This window comes from Eptatretus burgeri, chromosome 4 (genome assembly GCF_056783735.1).
Source record: "Eptatretus burgeri isolate ZD-2024b chromosome 4, Ebu_testis_v1, whole genome shotgun sequence".
NCBI lineage: Eukaryota > Metazoa > Chordata > Myxini > Myxiniformes > Myxinidae > Eptatretus > Eptatretus burgeri.
This window is the reverse complement of record NC_140964.1, coordinates 83,834,761-83,858,099: the sequence shown is the minus strand read 5'-3', so window position 1 is coordinate 83,858,099 and position 23,339 is coordinate 83,834,761. Positions and strand designations below refer to the sequence as shown.

General features: G+C 50.7%; 1 pseudogene; it reads right to left on the bottom strand.

Annotated features, from left to right (window-relative positions):
• Positions 1–1,121: 1,121 nt before the first annotated feature.
• The window catches only part of LOC147028561 (uncharacterized), a 34,246-nt pseudogene continuing 12,028 nt past the window's right edge, over positions 1,122–23,339 (bottom strand).

The window sequence follows — 23,339 nt, the reverse complement described above, 5'->3', positions numbered from 1 at the left end:
GAGAGTGAACCAGTGAGAGAGTGAGGCAGAAAGAGAGTTCCATCGTGAGAGTGTGACACAGTGAGAGAGTGAACCAGTGAGAGAGTGACACAGAGGGAGAGTGACACAGAGGGAGAGTGAACCAGTGAGAGAGTGACACAGTGGGAGAGTGAACCAGTGAGAGTGAAGCAGTGACAATGAGGCAGAAAGACAGTTATATCGTGAGAGAGTGAACCAGTGGGAGAGTGACACAGGGAGAGAGTGACACAGTGGGAGAGTGAACCAGTGAGAGAGTGACAGTGGGAGAGTGAACCAGTGGGAGAGTGACACAGTGGGAGAGTGAACCAGTGGGAGAGTGACACAGTGGGAGAGTAAACCAGTGAGAGAGTGAACCAGTGGGAGAGTAAACCAGTGAGAGAGTGAACCAGTGACAATGAGGCAGAAAGAGAGTGACATCGTGAGTGACACAGTGGGAGAGTGAACCAGTGAGAGAGTCAACCAGTGGGAGAGTGACACAGTGAGAGAGTGACACAGTTTGAATGAACCAGTGAGAGAGTGAGCCAGTGAAAGAGTGAACCGGTGAGAGAGTGAACCAGTGGGAGAGTGAACCAGTGGGAGAGTGAACCAGTGGGAGAGTGAACCAGTGGGAGAGTGAACCAGTGGGAGAGTGAACCAGTGGGAGAGTGAACCAGTGGGAGAGTGAACCAGGAAGAGAGTGAACCAGGAAGAGAGTGAACCAGGAAGAGAGTGAACCAGGAAGAGAGTGAACCAGGAAGAGAGAGTGAACCAGGAAGAGTGAACCACTGAGAGAGTGAGGCAGAAAGAGAGTTGCATCGTGAGAGTGTGACCCAGGGAGGGAGTGAACCAGTGGGAGAGTGACACAGTGAGAGAGTGACACAGTGAGAGAGTGAACCAGTGAGAGAGTGAACCAGTGAGAGAGTGAACCAGTGAGAGAGTGAACCAGTGAGAGGGTGACAAGGTGAGAGGGTGACACAGTGAGAGGGTGAACCAGTGAGAGAGTGACACAGTGACAATGAGGCAGAAAGAGTTACATCGTGAGAGTGTGACACAGGGAGAGAGTGAACCAGTGTGAGAGTGACACAGTGATTGAGTGAACCAGTGACAATGAGGCAGAAAGACAGTTACATCGTGGGACTGTGACAGGGAGAGAGTGCACCAGTGACAGAGGCAGAAAGAGAGTTACATCGTGAGAGTGTGACACAGGGAGAGAGTGACACAGTGAGAGAGTGAACCAGTGACAATGAGGCAGAAAGACAGTTACATCGTGGGAGTGTGACAGGGAGAGAGTGACACAGTGAGAGAGTGAACCAGTGACAGAGGCAGAAAGACAGTTACATCGTGGGAGTGTGACAGGGAGAGAGTGACACAGTGAGAGAGTGAACCAGTGACAGAGGCAGAAAGAGAGTTACATCGTGAGAGTGTGACACAGGGAGAGAGTGACACAGAGAAAGAGTGAACCAGTGAGAGAGTGAAACAGTGACAATGAGGCAGAAAGAGAGTTTCATCGTGAGAGAGTGAACCAGTGGGAGAGTGAACCAGTGGGAGAGTGAACCAGGAAGAGAGTGAACCAGTGAGAGAGTGAACCAGTGGGAGAGTGAACCAGGAAGAGAGTGAACCAGTGAGAGAGTGAACCAGTGAGAGAGTCAGCCAGTGACAATGAGGCAGAAAGAGAGTACATCGTGAGAGAGTGACACAGGGAGAGAGTAATCCAGTGAGAGAGTGAACCAGTGACAATGAGGCAGAAAGACAGTTACATCGTGGGAGTGTGACACAGGGAGAGAGTGACACAGAGAAAGAGTGAGCCAGTGAGAGAGTGAACCAGTGAGAGAGTGAACCAGTGGGAGAGTGACACAGTGAGAGAGTGAAGCAGTGACAGAGGCAGAAAGACAGTTACATCGTGGGAGTGTGACAGGGAGAGAGTGACACAGTGAGAGAATGAACCAGTGGGAGAGTGAACCAGTGGGAGAGTGAACCAGTGGGAGAGTGAACCAGTGGGAGAGTGAACCAGTGGGAGAGTGAACCAGTGGGAGAGTGAACCAGTGGGAGAGTGAACCAGTGGGAGAGTGAACCAGGAAGAGAGTGAACCAGGAAGAGAGTGACAGTGAGAGAGTGAGGCAGAAAGAGAGTTACATCCTGAGAGTGTGACACAGGGAGGGAGTGAACCAGTGAGAGAGTGAACCAGTGAGAGGGTCAGCCAGTGACAATGAGGCAGAAAGAGAGTTGCATCGTGAGATTGTGACACAGGGAGAGAGTGAACCAGTGAGAGAGTGACACAGTGAGAGAGTGAAGCAGTGACAATGAGGCAGAATAACAGTTATATCATGAGAGAGTGAACCAGTGGGAGAGTGACACAGGGAGAGAGTGAACCAGTGAGAGTGACACAGTGGGAGAGTGAACCAGTGAGAGAGTGACACAGTGGGAGAGTTAACCATCGAGAGAGTGAACCAGTGAGAGAGTGAACCAGTGGGAGAGTGAACCAGTGGGAGAGTGAACCAGTGGGAGAGTGAACCAGTGGGAGAGTGAACCAGTGGGAGAGTGAACCAGTGGGAGAGTGAACCAGTGACAATGAGGCAGAAAGACAGTTACATCGTGGGAGTGTGACACAGGGAGAGAGTGACACAGAGAAAGAGTGAGCCAGTGAGAGAGTGAACCAGTGAGAGAGTGAACCAGTGGGAGAGTGACACAGTGAGAGAGTGAAGCAGTGACAGAGGCAGAAAGACATTTACATCGTGGGAGTGTGACAGGGAGAGAGTGACACAGTGAGAGAGTGAACCAGTGACAGAGGCAGAAAGAGAGTTACATCGTGAGAGTGTGACACAGGGAGAGAGTGACACAGAGAAAGAGTGAACCAGTGAGAGAGTGAACCAGTGACAATGAGGCAGAAAGAGAGTTTCATCGTGAGAGAGTGAACCAGTGGGAGAGTGAACCAGTGGGAGAGTGAACCAGGAAGAGAGTGAACCAGTGAGAGAGTGAACCAGTGGGAGAGTGAACCAGGAAGAGAGTGAACCAGTGAGAGAGTGAACCAGTGAGAGAGTCAGCCAGTGACAATGAGGCAGAAAGAGAGTACATCGTGAGAGAGTGACACAGGGAGAGAGTAATCCAGTGAGAGAGTGAACCAGTGACAATGAGGCAGAAAGACAGTTACATCGTGGGAGTGTGACACAGGGAGAGAGTGACACAGAGAAAGAGTGAGCCAGTGAGAGAGTGAACCAGTGAGAGAGTGAACCAGTGGGAGAGTGACACAGTGAGAGAGTGAAGCAGTGACAGAGGCAGAAAGACAGTTACATCGTGGGAGTGTGACAGGGAGAGAGTGACACAGTGAGAGAATGAACCAGTGGGAGAGTGAACCAGTGGGAGAGTGAACCAGTGGGAGAGTGAACCAGTGGGAGAGTGAACCAGTGGGAGAGTGAACCAGTGGGAGAGTGAACCAGTGGGAGAGTGAACCAGTGGGAGAGTGAACCAGGAAGAGAGTGAACCAGGAAGAGAGTGACAGTGAGAGAGTGAGGCAGAAAGAGAGTTACATCCTGAGAGTGTGACACAGGGAGGGAGTGAACCAGTGAGAGAGTGAACCAGTGAGAGGGTCAGCCAGTGACAATGAGGCAGAAAGAGAGTTGCATCGTGAGATTGTGACACAGGGAGAGAGTGAACCAGTGAGAGAGTGACACAGTGAGAGAGTGAAGCAGTGACAATGAGGCAGAATAACAGTTATATCATGAGAGAGTGAACCAGTGGGAGAGTGACACAGGGAGAGAGTGAACCAGTGAGAGTGACACAGTGGGAGAGTGAACCAGTGAGAGAGTGACACAGTGGGAGAGTTAACCATCGAGAGAGTGAACCAGTGAGAGAGTGAACCAGTGGGAGAGTGAACCAGTGGGAGAGTGAACCAGTGGGAGAGTGAACCAGTGGGAGAGTGAACCAGTGGGAGAGTGAACCAGTGGGAGAGTGAACCAGTGACAATGAGGCAGAAAGACAGTTACATCGTGGGAGTGTGACACAGGGAGAGAGTGACACAGAGAAAGAGTGAGCCAGTGAGAGAGTGAACCAGTGAGAGAGTGAACCAGTGGGAGAGTGACACAGTGAGAGAGTGAAGCAGTGACAGAGGCAGAAAGACATTTACATCGTGGGAGTGTGACAGGGAGAGAGTGACACAGTGAGAGAGTGAACCAGTGACAGAGGCAGAAAGAGAGTTACATCGTGAGAGTGTGACACAGGGAGAGAGTGACACAGAGAAAGAGTGAACCAGTGAGAGAGTGAACCAGTGACAATGAGGCAGAAAGAGAGTTTCATCGTGAGAGAGTGAACCAGTGGGAGAGTGAACCAGTGGGAGAGTGAACCAGGAAGAGAGTGAACCAGTGGGAGAGTGAACCAGGAAGAGAGTGAACCAGTGAGAGAGTGAACCAGTGAGAGAGTGAACCAGTGAGAGAGTCAGCCAGTGACAATGAGGCAGAAAGAGAGTTACATCGTGAGATTGTGACACAGGGAGAGAGTGAACCAGTGAGAGAGTGAAGCAGTGACAATGAGGCAGAAAGAGAGTAAATCGTGAGAGAGTGACACAGGGAGAGAGTAATACAGTGAGAGAGTGAACCAGTGACAATGAGGCAGAAAGACAGTTACATCGTGGGAGTGTGACACAGGGAGAGAGTGACACAGAGAAAGAGTGAGCCAGTGAGAGAGTGAACCAGTGGGAGAGTGACACAGTGAGAGAGTGAACCAGTGGGAGACTGACACAGTGAGGGAGTGAATCAGTGGGAGGGTGAACCAGTGAGAGAGTGAACCAGGAAGAGACTGACACAGTGAGGGAGTGAATCAGTGGGAGGGTGAACCAGTGAGACAGTGAACCAGTGAGAGTGAACCAGTGAGAGAGTGAGGCAGAAAGAGAGTTACATCGTGAGAGTGTGACACAGGGAGGGAGTGAACCAGTGACACAGTGGGAGAGTGAACCAGTGAGAGAGTGAACCAGTGACAATGAGGCATAAAGAGAGTTACATCGTGAGATTGTGACACAGGGAGAGAGTGACAAAGGGAGAGAGTGACAGTGAAAGAGTGAACCAGTGAGAGAGTGAACCAGTGACAATGAGGCAGAAAGACAGTTTCATCGTGAGAGACTGACACAGTGAGAGAGTGAACCAGTGAGAGAGTGAACCACTGGGAGAGAGTGAACCAGTGAGAGAGTGACACAGTGAGAGAATGAACCAGTGACAATGAGGCAGAAAGAGAGTGACATTGTGAGAGTGTGACACAGTGGGAGAGTGAACCAGTGAGAGATTGAGCCAGTGACAATGAGGCAGAAAGAGAGTTACATCGTGAGAGAGTGAACCAGTGAGAGGGTGACAGTGAGAGGGTGACAGTGAGAGGGTGACACAGTGAGAGGGTGACACAGTGGGAGAGTGAACCAGTGAGAGAGTGACACAGTGACAATGAGGCAGAAAGAGAGTGACATCGTGAGAGAGTGAACTAGTGAGAGTGACACAGTGAGAGTGACACAGAGTGAGTGACACAGAGTGACAGTGAGAGTGAACCAGCGAGAGAGTAAGCAAGTGACAATGAGGCAGAAAGAGAGTCACATCATGAGAGAGTGACACAGTGACAATGAGGTAGAAAGAGTTACATCGTGAGAGTGTGACACAGGGAGAGAGTGACACAGTGAACCAGTGACAATGAGGCAGAAAGACAGTTGCATCGTGGGAGTGTGACAGGGAGAGAGTGACACAGTGAGAGAGTGAACCAGTGACAGAGGCAGAAAGAGAGTTACATCGTGAGAGTGTGACACAGGGAGAGAGTGACACAGAGAAGGAGTGAACCAGTGAGAGAGTGAACCAGTGACAATGAGGCAGAAAGAGAGTTTCATCGTGAGAGAGTGAACCAGTGGGAGACTGACACAGTGAGAGAGTGAACCAGTGAGAGAGTGAACCAGTGAGAGAGTGAACCAGTGGGAGAATGAACCAGTGGGAGAGTGAACCAGTGGGAGAGTGAACCAGTGGGAGAGTGAACCAGTGGGAGAGTGAACCAGTGGGAGAGTGAACCAGTGGGAGAGTGAACCAGTGGGAGAGTGAACCAGTGGGAGAGTGAACCAGTGGGAGAGTGAACCAGTGGGAGAGTGAACCAGTGGGAGAGTGAACCAGTGGGAGAGTGAACCAGGAAGAGAGTGAACCAGGAAGAGAGTGACAGTGAGAGAGTGAGGCAGAAAGAGAGTTACATCCTGAGAGTGTGACACAGGGAGGGAGTGAACCAGTGAGAGAGTGAACCAGTGAGAGGGTCAGCCAGTGACAATGAGGCAGAAAGAGAGTTGCATCGTGAGATTGTGACACAGGGAGAGAGTGAACCAGTGAGAGAGTGACACAGTGAGAGAGTGAAGCAGTGACAATGAGGCAGAATAACAGTTATATCATGAGAGAGTGAACCAGTGGGAGAGTGACACAGGGAGAGAGTGAACCAGTGAGAGTGACACAGTGGGAGAGTGAACCAGTGAGAGAGTGACACAGTGGGAGAGTTAACCATCGAGAGAGTGAACCAGTGAGAGAGTGAACCAGTGGGAGAGTGAACCAGTGGGAGAGTGAACCAGTGGGAGAGTGAACCAGTGGGAGAGTGAACCAGTGGGAGAGTGAACCAGTGGGAGAGTGAACCAGTGGGAGAGTGAACCAGTGGGAGAGTGAACCAGTGGGAGAGTGAACCAGGAAGAGAGTGAACCAGGAAGAGAGTGACAGTGAGAGAGTGAGGCAGAAAGAGAGTTACATCCTGAGAGTGTGACACAGGGAGGGAGTGAACCAGTGAGAGAGTGAACCAGTGAGAGGGTCAGCCAGTGACAATGAGGCAGAAAGAGAGTTGCATCGTGAGATTGTGACACAGGGAGAGAGTGAACCAGTGAGAGAGTGACACAGTGAGAGAGTGAAGCAGTGACAATGAGGCAGAATAATAGTTATATCATGAGAGAGTGAACCAGTGGGAGAGTGACACAGGGAGAGAGTGAACCAGTGAGAGTGACACAGTGGGAGAGTGAACCAGTGAGAGAGTGACACAGTGGGAGAGTTAACCATTGAGAGAGTGAACCAGTGACAATGAGGCAGAAAGAGAGCTACATCATGAGAGAGTGAACCAGTGAGAGTGAACCATTGAGAGAGTGAACCATTGAGAGAGTGAACCAGTGGAAGAGTAAACCAGTGAGAGAGTGAACCAGTGACAATGAGGCAGAAAGAGAGTTACATCGTGAGAGTGTGACAGGGAGAGAGTGAACCAGTGAGAGAGTGACACAGTGAGAGAATGAACCAGTGACAATGAGGCAGAAAGAGAGTGACATCGTGAGTGTGACACTGTGAGAGAGTGACACAGTGGGAGAGTGAACCAGTGAGAGAGTGAACCAGTGAGAGAGTGAACCAGTGAGAGAGTGAACCAGTGGGAGAATAAAGCAGTGGGAGAGTGAACCAGTGAGAGTGACACAGTGGGAGAGTGAACCAGTGGGAGAGTGACACAGTGAGAGAGTGACACAGTGAGAGAGTGAACCGGTGAGAGAGTGATCTTGTGAGAGAGTGAACCGGTGAGAGAATGAACCAGTGACAATGAGGCAGAAAGAGTTACATCGTGAGAGAGTGAACCAGTGGGAGAGTGACACAGGGAGAGAGTGAACCAGTGGGAGAGTGACACAGGGAGAGAGTGAACCAGTGACAATGAGGCAGAGAGTAACATCGTGAGAGTGTGACACAGGGAGAGAGTGAACCAGTGAGAGAGTGACACAGTGAGAGAATGAACCAGTGACAATGAGGCAGAAAGAGAGTGACATCGTGTGAGTGTGACAGTGGGAGAGTGAACCAGTGAGAGATTGAGCCAGTGATAGAGTGAACCATTGACAATGAGGCAGAAAGAGAGTCACATCGTGAGAGAGTGACACAGTGGGAGAGTGACACAGTGGGAGAGTGACACAGTGGGAGAGTGACACAGTGGGAGAGTGACACAGTGGGAGAGTGACACAGTGGGAGAGTGACACAGTGGGAGAGTGACACAGTGGGAGAGTGACACAGTGGGAGAGTGACACAGTGGGAGAGTGACACAGTGGGAGAGTGACACAGTGGGAGAGTGACACAGTGGGAGAGTGACACAGTGGGAGAGTGACACAGTGGGAGAGTGACACAGTGGGAGAGTGAACCAGTGGGAGAGTGAACCAGTGGGAGAGTGAACCAGTGGGAGAGTGAACCAGTGAGAGAGTGAACCAGTGACAATGAGGCAGAAAGAGAGTTTCATCGTGAGAGAGTGAACCAGTGGGAGACTGACACAGTGAGAGAGTGAACCAGTGAGAGAGTGAACCAGTGAGAGAGTGAACCAGTGAGAGAATGAACCAGTGAGAGAGTCAGCCAGTGACAATGAGGCAGAAAGAGAGTTACATCGTGAGAGTGTGACACATGGAGAGAGTGAACCAGTGAGAGAGTGAACCAGTGGGAGACTGACAGTGAGAGAGTGACACAGGGAGAGAGTGAACCAGTGACAATGAGGCAGAAAGAGAGTTACATCGTGAGAGTGTGACACATGGAGAGAGTGAACCAGTGAGAGAGTGACACAGTGATTGAGTGAACCAGTGACAATGAGGCAGAAAGACAGTTACACAGGGAGAGAGTGACACAGTGAGAGAGTGAACCAGTGACAGAGGCAGAAAGAGAGTTACATCGTGAGAGTGTGACACAGTGGGAGAGTGAACCAGTGGGAGAGTGAACCAGTGGGAGAGTGAACCAGTGGGAGAGTGAACCAGTGGGAGAGTGAACCAGTGGGAGAGTGAACCAGTGGGAGAGTGAACCAGTGGGAGAGTGAACCAGTGGGAGAGTGAACCAGTGGGAGAGTGAACCAGTGGGAGAGTGAACCAGTGGGAGAGTGAACCAGTGGGAGAGTGAACCAGTGGGAATGAACCTGTGAGAGAGTGAGCCAGTGACAGAGTGAACCGGTGAGAGAGTGATCTTGTGAGAGAGTGAACTGGTGAGAGAATGAACCAGTGAGAGAGTGACACAGGGAGAGAGTGAACCAGTGGGAGAGTGACACAGGGAGAGAGTGAACCAGTGACAATGAGGCAGAAAGAGAGTTTCGTCGTGGGAGAGTGAACCAGTGGGAGAGTGAACCAGTGAGAGAGTCAGCCAGTGACAATGAGGCAGAAAGAGAGTTACATTGTGAGATTGTGACACAGGGAGAGAGTGAAGCAGTGACAATAAAGCAGAAAGACAGTTATATCGTGAGAGAGTGAACCAGTGGGAGAGTGAACCAGTGGGAGAGTGACACAGTGAGAGAGTGAACCAGTGAGAGAGTGAACCAGTGAGAGTGAACCAGTGAGAGTGAACCAGTGAGAGAGTGAACCAGTGGGAGAGTGAACCAGTGAGAGAGTGAACCAGTGACAATGAGGCAGAAAGAGACTTTCATCGTGAGAGAGTGACACAGTGAGAGAGTGAACCAGTGGGAGACTGACACAGTGAGAGAGTGACCCAGTGAGGGAGTGAATCAGTGGGAGGGTGAACCAGTGAGAGAGTGAACCAGTGAGAGGGTGAACCAGGAAGAGAGTGAACCAGGAAGAGAGTGACACAGTGAGAGAGTGAACCAGTGGGAGAGTGACACAGGGAGAGAGTGAACCAGTGACAATGAGGCAGAAAGAGAGTTTCGTCGTGGGAGAGTGAACCAGTGAGAGAGTCAGCCAGTGACAATGAGGCAGAAAGAGAGTTACATTGTGAGATTGTGACACAGGGAGAGAGTGAGAGAGTGAAGCAGTGACAATAAAGCAGAAAGACAGTTATATCGTGAGAGAGTGAACCAGTGGGAGAGTGACACAGTGAGAGAGTGAACCAGTGAGAGAGTGAACCAGTGAGAGAGTGAACCAGTGAGAGAGTGAACCAGTGGGAGAGTGAACCAGTGAGAGAGTGAACCAGTGAGAGAGTGAACCAGTGGGAGAGTGAACCAGTGAGAGAGTGAACCAGTGACAATGAGGCAGAAAGAGACTTTCATCGTGAGAGAGTGACACAGTGAGAGAGTGAACCAGTGGGAGACTGACACAGTGAGAGAGTGACCCAGTGAGGGAGTGAATCAGTGGGAGGGTGAACCAGTGAGAGAGTGAACCAGTGAGAGGGTGAACCAGGAAGAGTGAACCAGGAAGAGAGTGAACCAGGAAGAGAGTGAACCAGGAAGAGTGAACCAGGAAGAGAGTGACACAGTGAGAGAGTGAACCAGTGAGAGAGTGAGGCAGAAAGAGTTACATCGTGAGAGTGTGACACAGGGAGGGAGTGAACCAGTGAGAGAGTGACAGTGAGAGAGTGAAGCAGTGACAATGAGGCAGAAAGAGAGTACATCGTGAGAGAGTGACACAGGGAGAGAGTAATACAGTGAGAGAGTGAACCAGTGACAATGAGGCAGAAAGAGTTACATCGTGAGAGTGTGACACGGAGAGAGTGACACAGTGAGAGAGTGAACCAGTGGGAGACTGACACAGTGAGGGAGTGAATCAGTGGGAGGGTGAACCAGTGAGAGAGTGAACCAGGAAGAGAGTGAGGCAGAAAGAGAGTTACATCGTGAGAGTGTGACACAGGGAGGGAGTGAACCAGTGAGAGAGTGAGAGAGTGACACAGTGGGAGAGTGAACCAGTGGGAGAGTGAACCAGTGAGAGAGTGAACCAGTGAGAGAGTGAACCAGTGACAATGAGGCATAAAGAGTTACATCGTGAGATTGTGACACAGGGAGAGAGTGAACCAGTGAGTGAGTGACACAGTGAGAGAGTGAAGCAGTGACAATGAGGCAGAAAGACAGTTATATCGTGAGAGAGTGAACCAGTGAGAGAGTGACACAGTGGGAGAGTGAACCAGTGAGAGAGTGAACCAGTGACAATGAGGCAGAAAGAGTTGCATCGTGAGAGAGTGAACCAGTGGGAGAGTGAACCAGTGGGAGAGTGACACAGGGAGAGAGTGAACCAGTGACAATGAGGCAGAAAGAGAGTTACATCGTGAGAGTGTGACACAGGGAGAGAGTGAACCAGTGATAGAGTGAGAGAGTGAACCGGTGAGAGAATGAACCAGTGAGAGATTGAACCAGTGAGAGAGTGAACCAGTGACAATGAGGCAGAAAGAGAGTTACATCGTGAGAGTGTGACACAGGGAGGGAGTGAACCAGTGGGAGAGTGAACCAGTGAGAGAGTCAGCCAGTGACAATGAGGCAGAAAGAGAGTTGCATCGTGAGATTGTGACACAGGGAGAGAGTGAAGCAGTGACAATAAGGCAGAAAGACAGTTTTATCGTGAGAGAGTGAACCAGTGGGAGAGTGAACCAGTGAGAGAGTGAACCAGTGAGAGAGTGAACCAGTGGGAGAGTGAACCAGTGAGAGAGTGAACCAGTGACAATGAGGCAGAAAGAGACTTTCATCGTGAGAGAGTGACACAGTGAGAGAGTGAACCAGTGGGAGACTGACACAGTGAGGGAGTGACCCAGTGAGGGAGTGAACCAGTGAGAGAGTGAACCAGTGGGAGAGTGAACCAGGAAGAGAGTGAACCAGGAAGAGAGTGAACCAGGAAGAGAGTGAACCAGGAAGAGAGTGAACCAGGAAGAGAGTGAACCAGGAAGAGAGTGAACCAGGAAGAGAGTGACACAGTGAGAGAGTGAACCAGTGAGAGAGTGAGGCAGAAAGAGAGTTCCATCGTGAGAGTGTGACACAGTGAGAGAGTGAACCAGTGAGAGAGTGACACAGTGGGAGAGTGACACAGAGGGAGAGTGACACAGAGGGAGAGTGAACCAGTGAGAGAGTGAACCAGTGAGAGAGTGACACAGTGGGAGAGTGAACCAGTGGGAGAGTGACACAGTGGGAGAGTAAACCAGTGAGAGAGTGAACCAGTGGGAGAGTAAACCAGTGAGAGAGTGAACCAGTGACAATGAGGCAGAAAGAGAGTGACATCGTGAGTGACACAGTGGGAGAGTGAACCAGTGAGAGAGTCAACCAGTGGGAGAGTGACACAGTGAGAGAGTGACACAGTTTGAATGAACCAGTGAGAGAGTGAGCCAGTGAAAGAGTGAACCGGTGAGAGAGTGAACCAGTGGGAGAGTGAACCAGTGGGAGAGTGAACCAGTGGGAGAGTGAACCAGTGGGAGAGTGAACCAGTGGGAGAGTGAACCAGTGGGAGAGTGAACCAGTGGGAGAGTGAACCAGGAAGAGAGTGAACCAGGAAGAGAGTGAACTAGGAAGAGAGTGAACCAGGAAGAGAGTGAACCAGGAAGAGAGAGTGAACCAGGAAGAGTGAACCACTGAGAGAGTGAGGCAGAAAGAGAGTTGCATCGTGAGAGTGTGACCCAGGGAGGGAGTGAACCAGTGGGAGAGTGACACAGTGAGAGAGTGAACCAGTGAGAGAGTGAACCAGTGAGAGAGTGAACCAGTGAGAGAGTGAACCAGTGAGAGAGTGAACCAGTGAGAGGGTGACAAGGTGAGAGGGTGACACAGTGAGAGGGTGAACCAGTGAGAGAGTGACACAGTGACAATGAGGCAGAAAGAGTTACATCGTGAGAGTGTGACACAGGGAGAGAGTGAACCAGTGTGAGAGTGACACAGTGATTGAGTGAACCAGTGACAATGAGGCAGAAAGACAGTTACATCGTGGGAGTGTGACAGGGAGAGAGTGACACAGTGAGAGAGTGAACCAGTGACAGAGGCAGAAAGACAGTTACATCGTGGGAGTGTGACAGGGAGAGAGTGACACAGTGAGAGAGTGAACCAGTGACAGAGGCAGAAAGAGAGTTACATCGTGAGAGTGTGACACAGGGAGAGAGTGACACAGAGAAAGAGTGAACCAGTGAGAGAGTGAAACAGTGACAATGAGGCAGAAAGAGAGTTTCATCGTGAGAGAGTGAACCAGTGGGAGAGTGAACCAGTGGGAGAGTGAACCAGGAAGAGAGTGAACCAGTGAGAGAGTGAACCAGTGGGAGAGTGAACCAGGAAGAGAGTGAACCAGTGAGAGAGTGAACCAGTGAGAGAGTCAGCCAGTGACAATGAGGCAGAAAGAGAGTACATCGTGAGAGAGTGACACAGGGAGAGAGTAATACAGTGAGAGAGTGAACCAGTGACAATGAGGCAGAAAGACAGTTACATCGTGGGAGTGTGACACAGGGAGAGAGTGACACAGAGAAAGAGTGAGCCAGTGAGAGAGTGAACCAGTGAGAGAGTGAACCAGTGGGAGAGTGACACAGTGAGAGAGTGAAGCAGTGACAGAGGCAGAAAGACAGTTACATCGTGGGAGTGTGACAGGGAGAGAGTGACACAGTGAGAGAGTGAACCAGTGACAGAGGCAGAAAGAGAGTTACATCGTGAGAGTGTGACACAGGGAGAGAGTGACACAGAGAAAGAGTGAACCAGTGAGAGAGTGAAACAGTGACAATGAGGCAGAAAGAGAGTTTCATCGTGAGAGAGTGAACCAGTGGGAGAGTGAACCAGTGGGAGAGTGAACCAGGAAGAGAGTGAACCAGTGGGAGAGTGAACCAGGAAGAGAGTGAACCAGTGAGAGAGTGAACCAGTGAGAGAGTGAACCAGTGAGAGAGTCAGCCAGTGACAATGAGGCAGAAAGAGAGTTACATCGTGAGATTGTGACACAGGGAGAGAGTGAACCAGTGAGAGAGTGAAGCAGTGACAATGAGGCAGAAAGAGAGTAAATCGTGAGAGAGTGACACAGGGAGAGAGTAATACAGTGAGGGAGTGAACCAGTGACAATGAGGCAGAAAGACAGTTTCATCGTGGGAGTGTGACACAGGGAGAGAGTGACACAGAGAAAGAGTGAGCCAGTGAGAGAGTGAACCAGTGGGAGAGTGACACAGTGAGAGAGTGAACCAGTGGGAGACTGACACAGTGAGGGAGTGAATCAGTGGGAGGGTGAACCAGTGAGAGAGTGAACCAGGAAGAGACTGACACAGTGAGGGAGTGAATCAGTGAGACAGTGAACCAGTGAGAGTGAACCAGTGAGAGAGTGAGGCAGAAAGAGAGTTACATCGTGAGAGTGTGACACAGGGAGAGAGTGACAAAGGGAGAGAGTGACAGTGAAAGAGTGAACCAGTGAGAGAGTGAACCAGTGACAATGAGGCAGAAAGACAGTTTCATCGTGAGAGACTGACACAGTGAGAGAGTGAACCAGTGAGAGAGTGAACCACTGGGAGAGAGTGAACCAGTGAGAGAGTGACACAGTGAGAGAATGAACCAGTGACAATGAGGCAGAAAGAGAGTGACATTGTGAGAGTGTGACACAGTGGGAGAGTGAACCAGTGAGAGATTGAGCCAGTGACAATGAGGCAGAAAGAGAGTTACATCGTGAGAGAGTGAACCAGTGAGAGGGTGACAGTGAGAGGGTGACAGTGAGAGGGTGACACAGTGAGAGGGTGACACAGTGGGAGAGTGAACCAGTGAGAGAGTGACACAGTGACAATGAGGCAGAAAGAGAGTGACATCGTGAGAGAGTGAACTAGTGAGAGTGACACAGTGAGAGTGACACAGAGTGAGTGACACAGAGTGAGTGACACAGAGTGACAGTGAGAGTGAACCAGCGAGAGAGTAAGCAAGTGACAATGAGGCAGAAAGAGAGTCACATCATGAGAGAGTGACACAGTGACAATGAGGTAGAAAGAGTTACATCGTGAGAGTGTGACACAGGGAGAGAGTGACACAGTGAACCAGTGACAATGAGGCAGAAAGACAGTTGCATCGTGGGAGTGTGACAGGGAGAGAGTGACACAGTGAGAGAGTGAACCAGTGACAGAGGCAGAAAGAGAGTTACATCGTGAGAGTGTGACACAGGGAGAGAGTGACACAGAGAAAGAGTGAACCAGTGAGAGAGTGAACCAGTGACAATGAGGCAGAAAGAGAGTTTCATCGTGAGAGAGTGAACCAGTGGGAGACTGACACAGTGAGAGAGTGAACCAGTGAGAGAGTGAACCAGTGAGAGAGTGAACCAGTGGGAGAATGAACCAGTGGGAGAGTGAACCAGTGGGAGAGTGAACCAGTGGGAGAGTGAACCAGTGGGAGAGTGAACCAGTGGGAGAGTGAACCAGTGGGAGAGTGAACCAGTGGGAGAGTGAACCAGTGGGAGAGTGAACCAGGAAGAGAGTGAACCAGGAAGAGAGTGACAGTGAGAGAGTGAGGCAGAAAGAGAGTTACATCCTGAGAGTGTGACACAGGGAGGGAGTGAACCAGTGAGAGAGTGAACCAGTGAGAGGGTCAGCCAGTGACAATGAGGCAGAAAGAGAGTTGCATCGTGAGATTGTGACACAGGGAGAGAGTGAACCAGTGAGAGAGTGACACAGTGAGAGAGTGAAGCAGTGACAATGAGGCAGAATAATAGTTATATCATGAGAGAGTGAACCAGTGGGAGAGTGACACAGGGAGAGAGTGAACCAGTGAGAGTGACACAGTGGGAGAGTGAACCAGTGAGAGTGACACAGTGGGAGAGTTAACCATTGAGAGAGTGAACCAGTGACAATGAGGCAGAAAGAGAGCTACATCGTGAGAGAGTGAACCAGTGAGAGTGAACCATTGAGAGAGTGAACCATTGAGAGAGTGAACCAGTGGAAGAGTAAACCAGTGAGAGAGTGAACCAGTGACAATGAGGCAGAAAGAGAGTTACATCGTGAGAGTGTGACAGGGAGAGAGTGAACCAGTGAGAGAGTGACACAGTGAGAGAATGAACCAGTGACAATGAGGCAGAAAGAGAGTGACATCGTGAGTGTGACACTGTGAGAGAGTGACAGTGGGAGAGTGAACCAGTGAGAGAGTGAACCAGTGAGAGAGTGAACCAGTGGGAGAATAAAGCAGTGGGAGAGTGAACCAGTGAGAGTGAAGCAGTGAGAGAGTGACACAGTGGGAGAGTGAACCAGTGGGAGAGTGACACAGTGAGAGAGTGACACAGTGAGAGAGTGACACAGTGAGAGAGTGATCTTGTGAGAGAGTGAACCGGTGAGAGAATGAACCAGTGACAATGAGGCAGAAAGAGTTACATCGTGAGAGAGTGAACCAGTGGGAGAGTGACACAGGGAGAGAGTGAACCAGTGGGAGAGTGACACAGGGAGAGAGTGAACCAGTGACAATGAGGCAGAGAGTAACATCGTGAGAGTGTGACACAGGGAGAGAGTGAACCAGTGAGAGAGTGACACAGTGAGAGAATGAACCAGTGACAATGAGGCAGAAAGAGAGTGACATCGTGTGAGTGTGACAGTGGGAGAGTGAACCAGTGAGAGATTGAGCCAGTGATAGAGTGAACCATTGACAATGAGGCAGAAAGAGAGTCACATCGTGAGAGAGTGACACAGTGGGAGAGTGACACAGTGGGAGAGTGACACAGTGGGAGAGTGACACAGTGGGAGAGTGACACAGTGGGAGAGTGACACAGTGGGAGAGTGACACAGTGGGAGAGTGACACAGTGGGAGAGTGACACAGTGGGAGAGTGACACAGTGGGAGAGTGACACAGTGGGAGAGTGACACAGTGGGAGAGTGACACAGTGGGAGAGTGACACAGTGGGAGAGTGACACAGTGGGAGAGTGAACCAGTGGGAGAGTGAACCAGTGGGAGAGTGAACCAGTGGGAGAGTGAACCAGTGGGAGAGTGAACCAGTGGGAGAGTGAACCAGTGGGAGAGTGAACCAGTGGGAGAGTGAACCAGTGGGAGAGTGAACCAGTGGGAGAGTGAACCAGTGGGAGAGTGAACCAGTGGGAGAGTGAACCAGTGGGAGAGTGAACCAGTGGGAGAGTGAACCAGTGGGAGAGTGAACCAGTGGGAGCGTGAACCAGTGGGAGCGTGAACCAGTGGGAGAGTGAACCAGTGAGAGAGTGAACCAGTGAGAGAGTGACACGGTGAGAGAGTGACACGGTGAGAGAGTGACACGGTGAGAGAGTGACACGGTGATAGAGTGAACCGGTGAGAGAGTGTTCATGTGAGAGAGTGAACCGGTGAGAGAGTGACAGTGAGAGAGTGAACCGTGAGAGAGTGACAGTGAGAGAGTGAACCAGTGAGAGAGTGAACCAGTGAGAGAGTAAACCAGTGGGAGAGTAAACCAGTGGGAGAGTGAACCAGTGAGAGAGTGACACAGTGGGAGAGTGACACAGTGGGAGAGTGACAGTGGGAGAGTGACACAGTGGGAGAGTGACACAGTGGGAGAGTGACACAGTGGGAGAGTGACACAGTGGGAGAGTGACACAGTGGGAGAGTGACACAGTGGGAGAGTGACACAGTGGGAGAGTGACACAGTGGGAGAGTGACACAGTGGGAGAGTGACACAGTGGGAGAGTGACACAGTGGGAGAGTGACACAGTGGGAGAGTGACACAGTGGGAGAGTGACAGTGGGAGAGTGACAGTGGGAGAGTGACAGTGGGAGAGTGACACAGTGACAATGAGGCAGAAAGAGAGTGACATCGTGAGAGAGTGAACCAGTGAGAGGGTGACACAGTGAGAGAATGAACCAGTGACAATGAGGCAGAAAGAGAGTGACATCGTGAGTGTGACACTGTGAGAGAGTGACACAGTGGGAGAGTGAACCAGTGGGAGAATAAAGCAGTGGGAGAGTGAAGCAGTGGGAGAGTGAACCAGTGAGAGTGAAGCAGTGAGAGAGTGACACAGTGGGAGAGTCAACCAGTGGGAGAGTGAACCAGTGAGAGAGTGACACAGTGAGAGAGTGACACAGTGAGAGAGTGAACCAGTGACAATGAGGCAGAAAGACAGTAACATCGTGGGAGTGTGACACAGGGAGAGAGTGACACAGTGAAAGAGTGAACCAGTGACAATGAGGCAGAAAGAGAGTTTCATCGTGAGAGACTGACACAGTGAGAGAGTGAACCAGTGAGAGAGTGAACCACTGGGAGAGAGTGAACCAGTGAGAGAGTGAACCAGTGACAATGAGGCAGAAAGAGACTTTCATCGTGAGAGAGTGACACAGTGAGAGAGTGAACCAGTGGGAGACTGACACAGTGAGAGAGTGACCCAGTGAGGGAGTGAATCAGTGGGAGGGTGAACCAGTGAGAGAGTGAACCAGTGAGAGGGTGAACCAGGAAGAGAGTGAACCAGGAAGAGAGTGACACAGTGAGAGAGTGAACCAGTGGGAGAGTGACACAGGGAGAGAGTGAACCAGTGACAATGAGGCAGAAAGAGAGTTTCGTCGTGGGAGAGTGAACCAGTGAGAGAGTCAGCCAGTGACAATGAGGCAGAAAGAGAGTTACATTGTGAGATTGTGACACAGGGAGAGAGTGAGAGAGTGAAGCAGTGACAATAAAGCAGAAAGACAGTTATATCGTGAGAGAGTGAACCAGTGGGAGAGTGACACAGTGAGAGAGTGAACCAGTGAGAGAGTGAACCAGTGAGAGAGTGAACCAGTGAGAGAGTGAACCAGTGGGAGAGTGAACCAGTGAGAGAGTGAACCAGTGAGAGAGTGAACCAGTGGGAGAGTGAACCAGTGAGAGAGTGAACCAGTGACAATGAGGCAGAAAGAGACTTTCATCGTGAGAGAGTGACACAGTGAGAGAGTGACCCAGTGAGGGAGTGAATCAGTGGGAGGGTGAACCAGTGAGAGAGTGAACCAGTGAGAGGGTGAACCAGGAAGAGTGAACCAGGAAGAGAGTGAACCAGGAAGAGAGTGAACCAGGAAGAGTGAACCAGGAAGAGAGTGACACAGTGAGAGAGTGAACCAGTGAGAGAGTGAGGCAGAAAGAGTTACATCGTGAGAGTGTGACACAGGGAGGGAGTGAACCAGTGAGAGAGTGACAGTGAGAGAGTGAAGCAGTGACAATGAGGCAGAAAGAGAGTACATCGTGAGAGAGTGACACAGGGAGAGAGTAATACAGTGAGAGAGTGAACCAGTGACAATGAGGCAGAAAGAGTTACATCGTGAGAGTGTGACACGGAGAGAGTGACACAGTGAGAGAGTGAACCAGTGGGAGACTGACACAGTGAGGGAGTGAATCAGTGGGAGGGTGAACCAGTGAGAGAGTGAACCAGGAAGAGAGTGAGGCAGAAAGAGAGTTACATCGTGAGAGTGTGACACAGGGAGGGAGTGAACCAGTGAGAGAGTGAGAGAGTGACACAGTGGGAGAGTGAACCAGTGGGAGAGTGAACCAGTGAGAGAGTGAACCAGTGAGAGAGTGAACCAGTGACAATGAGGCATAAAGAGTTACATCGTGAGATTGTGACACAGGGAGAGAGTGAACCAGTGAGTGAGTGACACAGTGAGAGAGTGAAGCAGTGACAATGAGGCAGAAAGACAGTTATATCGTGAGAGAGTGAACCAGTGAGAGAGTGACACAGTGGGAGAGTGAACCAGTGAGAGAGTGAACCAGTGACAATGAGGCAGAAAGAGTTGCATCGTGAGAGAGTGAACCAGTGAGAGAGTGAAGCAGTGGGAGAGTGAACCAGTGGGAGAGTGAACCAGTGGGAGAGTGACACAGGGAGAGAGTGAACCAGTGACAATGAGGCAGAAAGAGAGTTACATCGTGAGAGTGTGACACAGGGAGAGAGTGAACCAGTGATAGAGTGAGAGAGTGAACCGGTGAGAGAATCAACCAGTGAGAGATTGAACCAGTGAGAGAGTGAACCAGTGACAATGAGGCAGAAAGAGAGTTACATCGTGAGAGTGTGACACAGGGAGGGGAGTGAACCAGTGGGAGAGTGAACCAGTGAGAGAGTCAGCCAGTGACAATGAGGCAGAAAGAGAGTTGCATCGTGAGATTGTGACACAGGGAGAGAGTGATCCAGTGAGAGAGTGAAGCAGTGACAATAAGGCAGAAAGACAGTTTTATCGTGAGAGAGTGAACCAGTGGGAGAGTGAACCAGTGAGAGAGTGAACCAGTGAGAGAGTGAACCAGTGGGAGAGTGAACCAGTGAGAGAGTGAACCAGTGACAATGAGGCAGAAAGAGACTTTCATCGTGAGAGAGTGACACAGTGAGAGAGTGAACCAGTGGGAGACTGACACAGTGAGGGAGTGACCCAGTGAGGGAGTGAACCAGTGAGAGAGTGAACCAGTGGGAGAGTGAACCAGGAAGAGAGTGAACCAGGAAGAGAGTGAACCAGGAAGAGAGTGAACCAGGAAGAGAGTGAACCAGGAAGAGAGTGAACCAGGAAGAGAGTGAACCAGGAAGAGAGTGAACCAGGAAGAGAGTGACACAGTGAGAGAGTGAACCAGTGAGAGAGTGAGGCAGAAAGAGAGTTCCATCGTGAGAGTGTGACACAGTGAGAGAGTGAACCAGTGAGAGAGTGACACAGTGGGAGAGTGACACAGAGGGAGAGTGACACAGAGGGAGAGTGAACCAGTGAGAGAGTGAACCAGTGAGAGAGTGACACAGTGGGAGAGTGAACCAGTGAGAGTGAAGCAGTGACAATGAGGCAGAAAGACAGTTATATCGTGAGAGTGAACCAGTGGGAGAGTGACACAGGGAGAGAGTGACACAGTGGGAGAGTGAACCAGTGAGAGAGTGACAGTGGGAGAGTGAACCAGTGGGAGAGTGACACAGTGGGAGAGTGAACCAGTGGGAGAGTGACACAGTGGGAGAGTAAACCAGTGAGAGAGTGAACCAGTGGGAGAGTAAACCAGTGAGAGAGTGAACCAGTGACAATGAGGCAGAAAGAGAGTGACATCGTGAGTGACACAGTGGGAGAGTGAACCAGTGAGAGAGTCAACCAGTGGGAGAGTGACACAGTGAGAGAGTGACACAGTTTGAATGAACCAGTGAGAGAGTGAGCCAGTGAAAGAGTGAACCGGTGAGAGAGTGAACCAGTGGGAGAGTGAACCAGTGGGAGAGTGAACCAGTGGGAGAGTGAACCAGTGGGAGAGTGAACCAGTGGGAGAGTGAACCAGTGGGAGAGTGAACCAGGAAGAGAGTGAACCAGGAAGAGAGTGAACTAGGAAGAGAGTGAACCAGGAAGAGAGTGAACCAGGAAGAGAGAGTGAACCAGGAAGAGTGAACCACTGAGAGAGTGAGGCAGAAAGAGAGTTGCATCGTGAGAGTGTGACCCAGGGAGGGAGTGAACCAGTGGGAGAGTGACACAGTGAGAGAGTGAACCAGTGAGAGAGTGAACCAGTGAGAGAGTGAACCAGTGAGAGAGTGAACCAGTGAGAGAGTGAACCAGTGAGAGGGTGACAAGGTGAGAGGGTGACACAGTGAGAGGGTGAACCAGTGAGAGAGTGACACAGTGACAATGAGGCAGAAAGAGTTACATCGTGAGAGTGTGACACAGGGAGAGAGTGAACCAGTGTGAGAGTGACACAGTGATTGAGTGAACCAGTGACAATGAGGCAGAAAGACAGTTACATCGTGGGAGTGTGACAGGGAGAGAGTGACACAGTGAGAGAGTGAACCAGTGACAGAGGCAGAAAGACAGTTACATCGTGGGAGTGTGACAGGGAGAGAGTGACACAGTGAGAGAGTGAACCAGTGACAGAGGCAGAAAGAGAGTTACATCGTGAGAGTGTGACACAGGGAGAGAGTGACACAGAGAAAGAGTGAACCAGTGAGAGAGTGAAACAGTGACAATGAGGCAGAAAGAGAGTTTCATCGTGAGAGAGTGAACCAGTGGGAGAGTGAACCAGTGGGAGAGTGAACCAGGAAGAGAGTGAACCAGTGAGAGAGTGAACCAGTGGGAGAGTGAACCAGGAAGAGAGTGAACCAGTGAGAGAGTGAACCAGTGAGAGAGTCAGCCAGTGACAATGAGGCAGAAAGAGAGTACATCGTGAGAGAGTGACACAGGGAGAGAGTAATACAGTGAGAGAGTGAACCAGTGACAATGAGGCAGAAAGACAGTTACATCGTGGGAGTGTGACAGGGAGAGAGTGACACAGTGAGAGAGTGAACCAGTGACAGAGGCAGAAAGACAGTTACATCGTGGGAGTGTGACAGGGAGAGAGTGACACAGTGAGAGAGTGAACCAGTGACAGAGGCAGAAAGAGAGTTACATCGTGAGAGTGTGACACAGGGAGAGAGTGACACAGAGAAAGAGTGAACCAGTGAGAGAGTGAAACAGTGACAATGAGGCAGAAAGAGAGTTTCATCGTGAGAGAGTGAACCAGTGGGAGAGTGAACCAGTGGGAGAGTGAACCAGGAAGAGAGTGAACCAGTGAGAGAGTGAACCAGTGGGAGAGTGAACCAGGAAGAGAGTGAACCAGTGAGAGAGTGAACCAGTGAGAGAGTCAGCCAGTGACAATGAGGCAGAAAGAGAGTACATCGTGAGAGAGTGACACAGGGAGAGAGTAATACAGTGAGAGAGTGAACCAGTGACAATGAGGCAGAAAGACAGTTACATCGTGGGAGTGTGACACAGGGAGAGAGTGACACAGAGAAAGAGTGAGCCAGTGAGAGAGTGAACCAGTGAGAGAGTGAACCAGTGGGAGAGTGACACAGTGAGAGAGTGAAGCAGTGACAGAGGCAGAAAGACAGTTACATCGTGGGAGTGTGACAGGGAGAGAGTGACACAGTGAGAGAGTGAACCAGTGACAGAGGCAGAAAGAGAGTTACATCGTGAGAGTGTGACACAGGGAGAGAGTGACACAGAGAAAGAGTGAACCAGTGAGAGAGTGAAACAGTGACAATGAGGCAGAAAGAGAGTTTCATCGTGAGAGAGTGAACCAGTGGGAGAGTGAACCAGTGGGAGAGTGAACCAGGAAGAGAGTGAACCAGTGGGAGAGTGAACCAGGAAGAGAGTGAACCAGTGAGAGAGTGAACCAGTGAGAGAGTGAACCAGTGAGAGAGTCAGCCAGTGACAATGAGGCAGAAAGAGAGTTACATCGTGAGATTGTGACACAGGGAGAGAGTGAACCAGTGAGAGAGTGAAGCAGTGACAATGAGGCAGAAAGAGAGTAAATCGTGAGAGAGTGACACAGGGAGAGAGTAATACAGTGAGAGAGTGAACCAGTGACAATGAGGCAGAAAGACAGTTTCATCGTGGGAGTGTGACACAGGGAGAGAGTGACACAGAGAAAGAGTGAGCCAGTGAGAGAGTGAACCAGTGGGAGAGTGACACAGTGAGAGAGTGAACCAGTGGGAGACTGACACAGTGAGGGAGTGAATCAGTGGGAGGGTGAACCAGTGAGAGAGTGAACCAGGAAGAGACTGACACAGTGAGGGAGTGAATCAGTGAGACAGTGAACCAGTGAGAGTGAACCAGTGAGAGAGTGAGGCAGAAAGAGAGTTACATCGTGAGAGTGTGACACAGGGAGGGAGTGAACCAGTGACACAGTGGGAGAGTGAACCAGTGAGAGAGTGAACCAGTGACAATGAGGCATAAAGAGAGTTACATCGTGAGATTGTGACACAGGGAGAGAGTGACAAAGGGAGAGAGTGACAGTGAAAGAGTGAACCAGTGAGAGAGTGAACCAGTGACAATGAGGCAGAA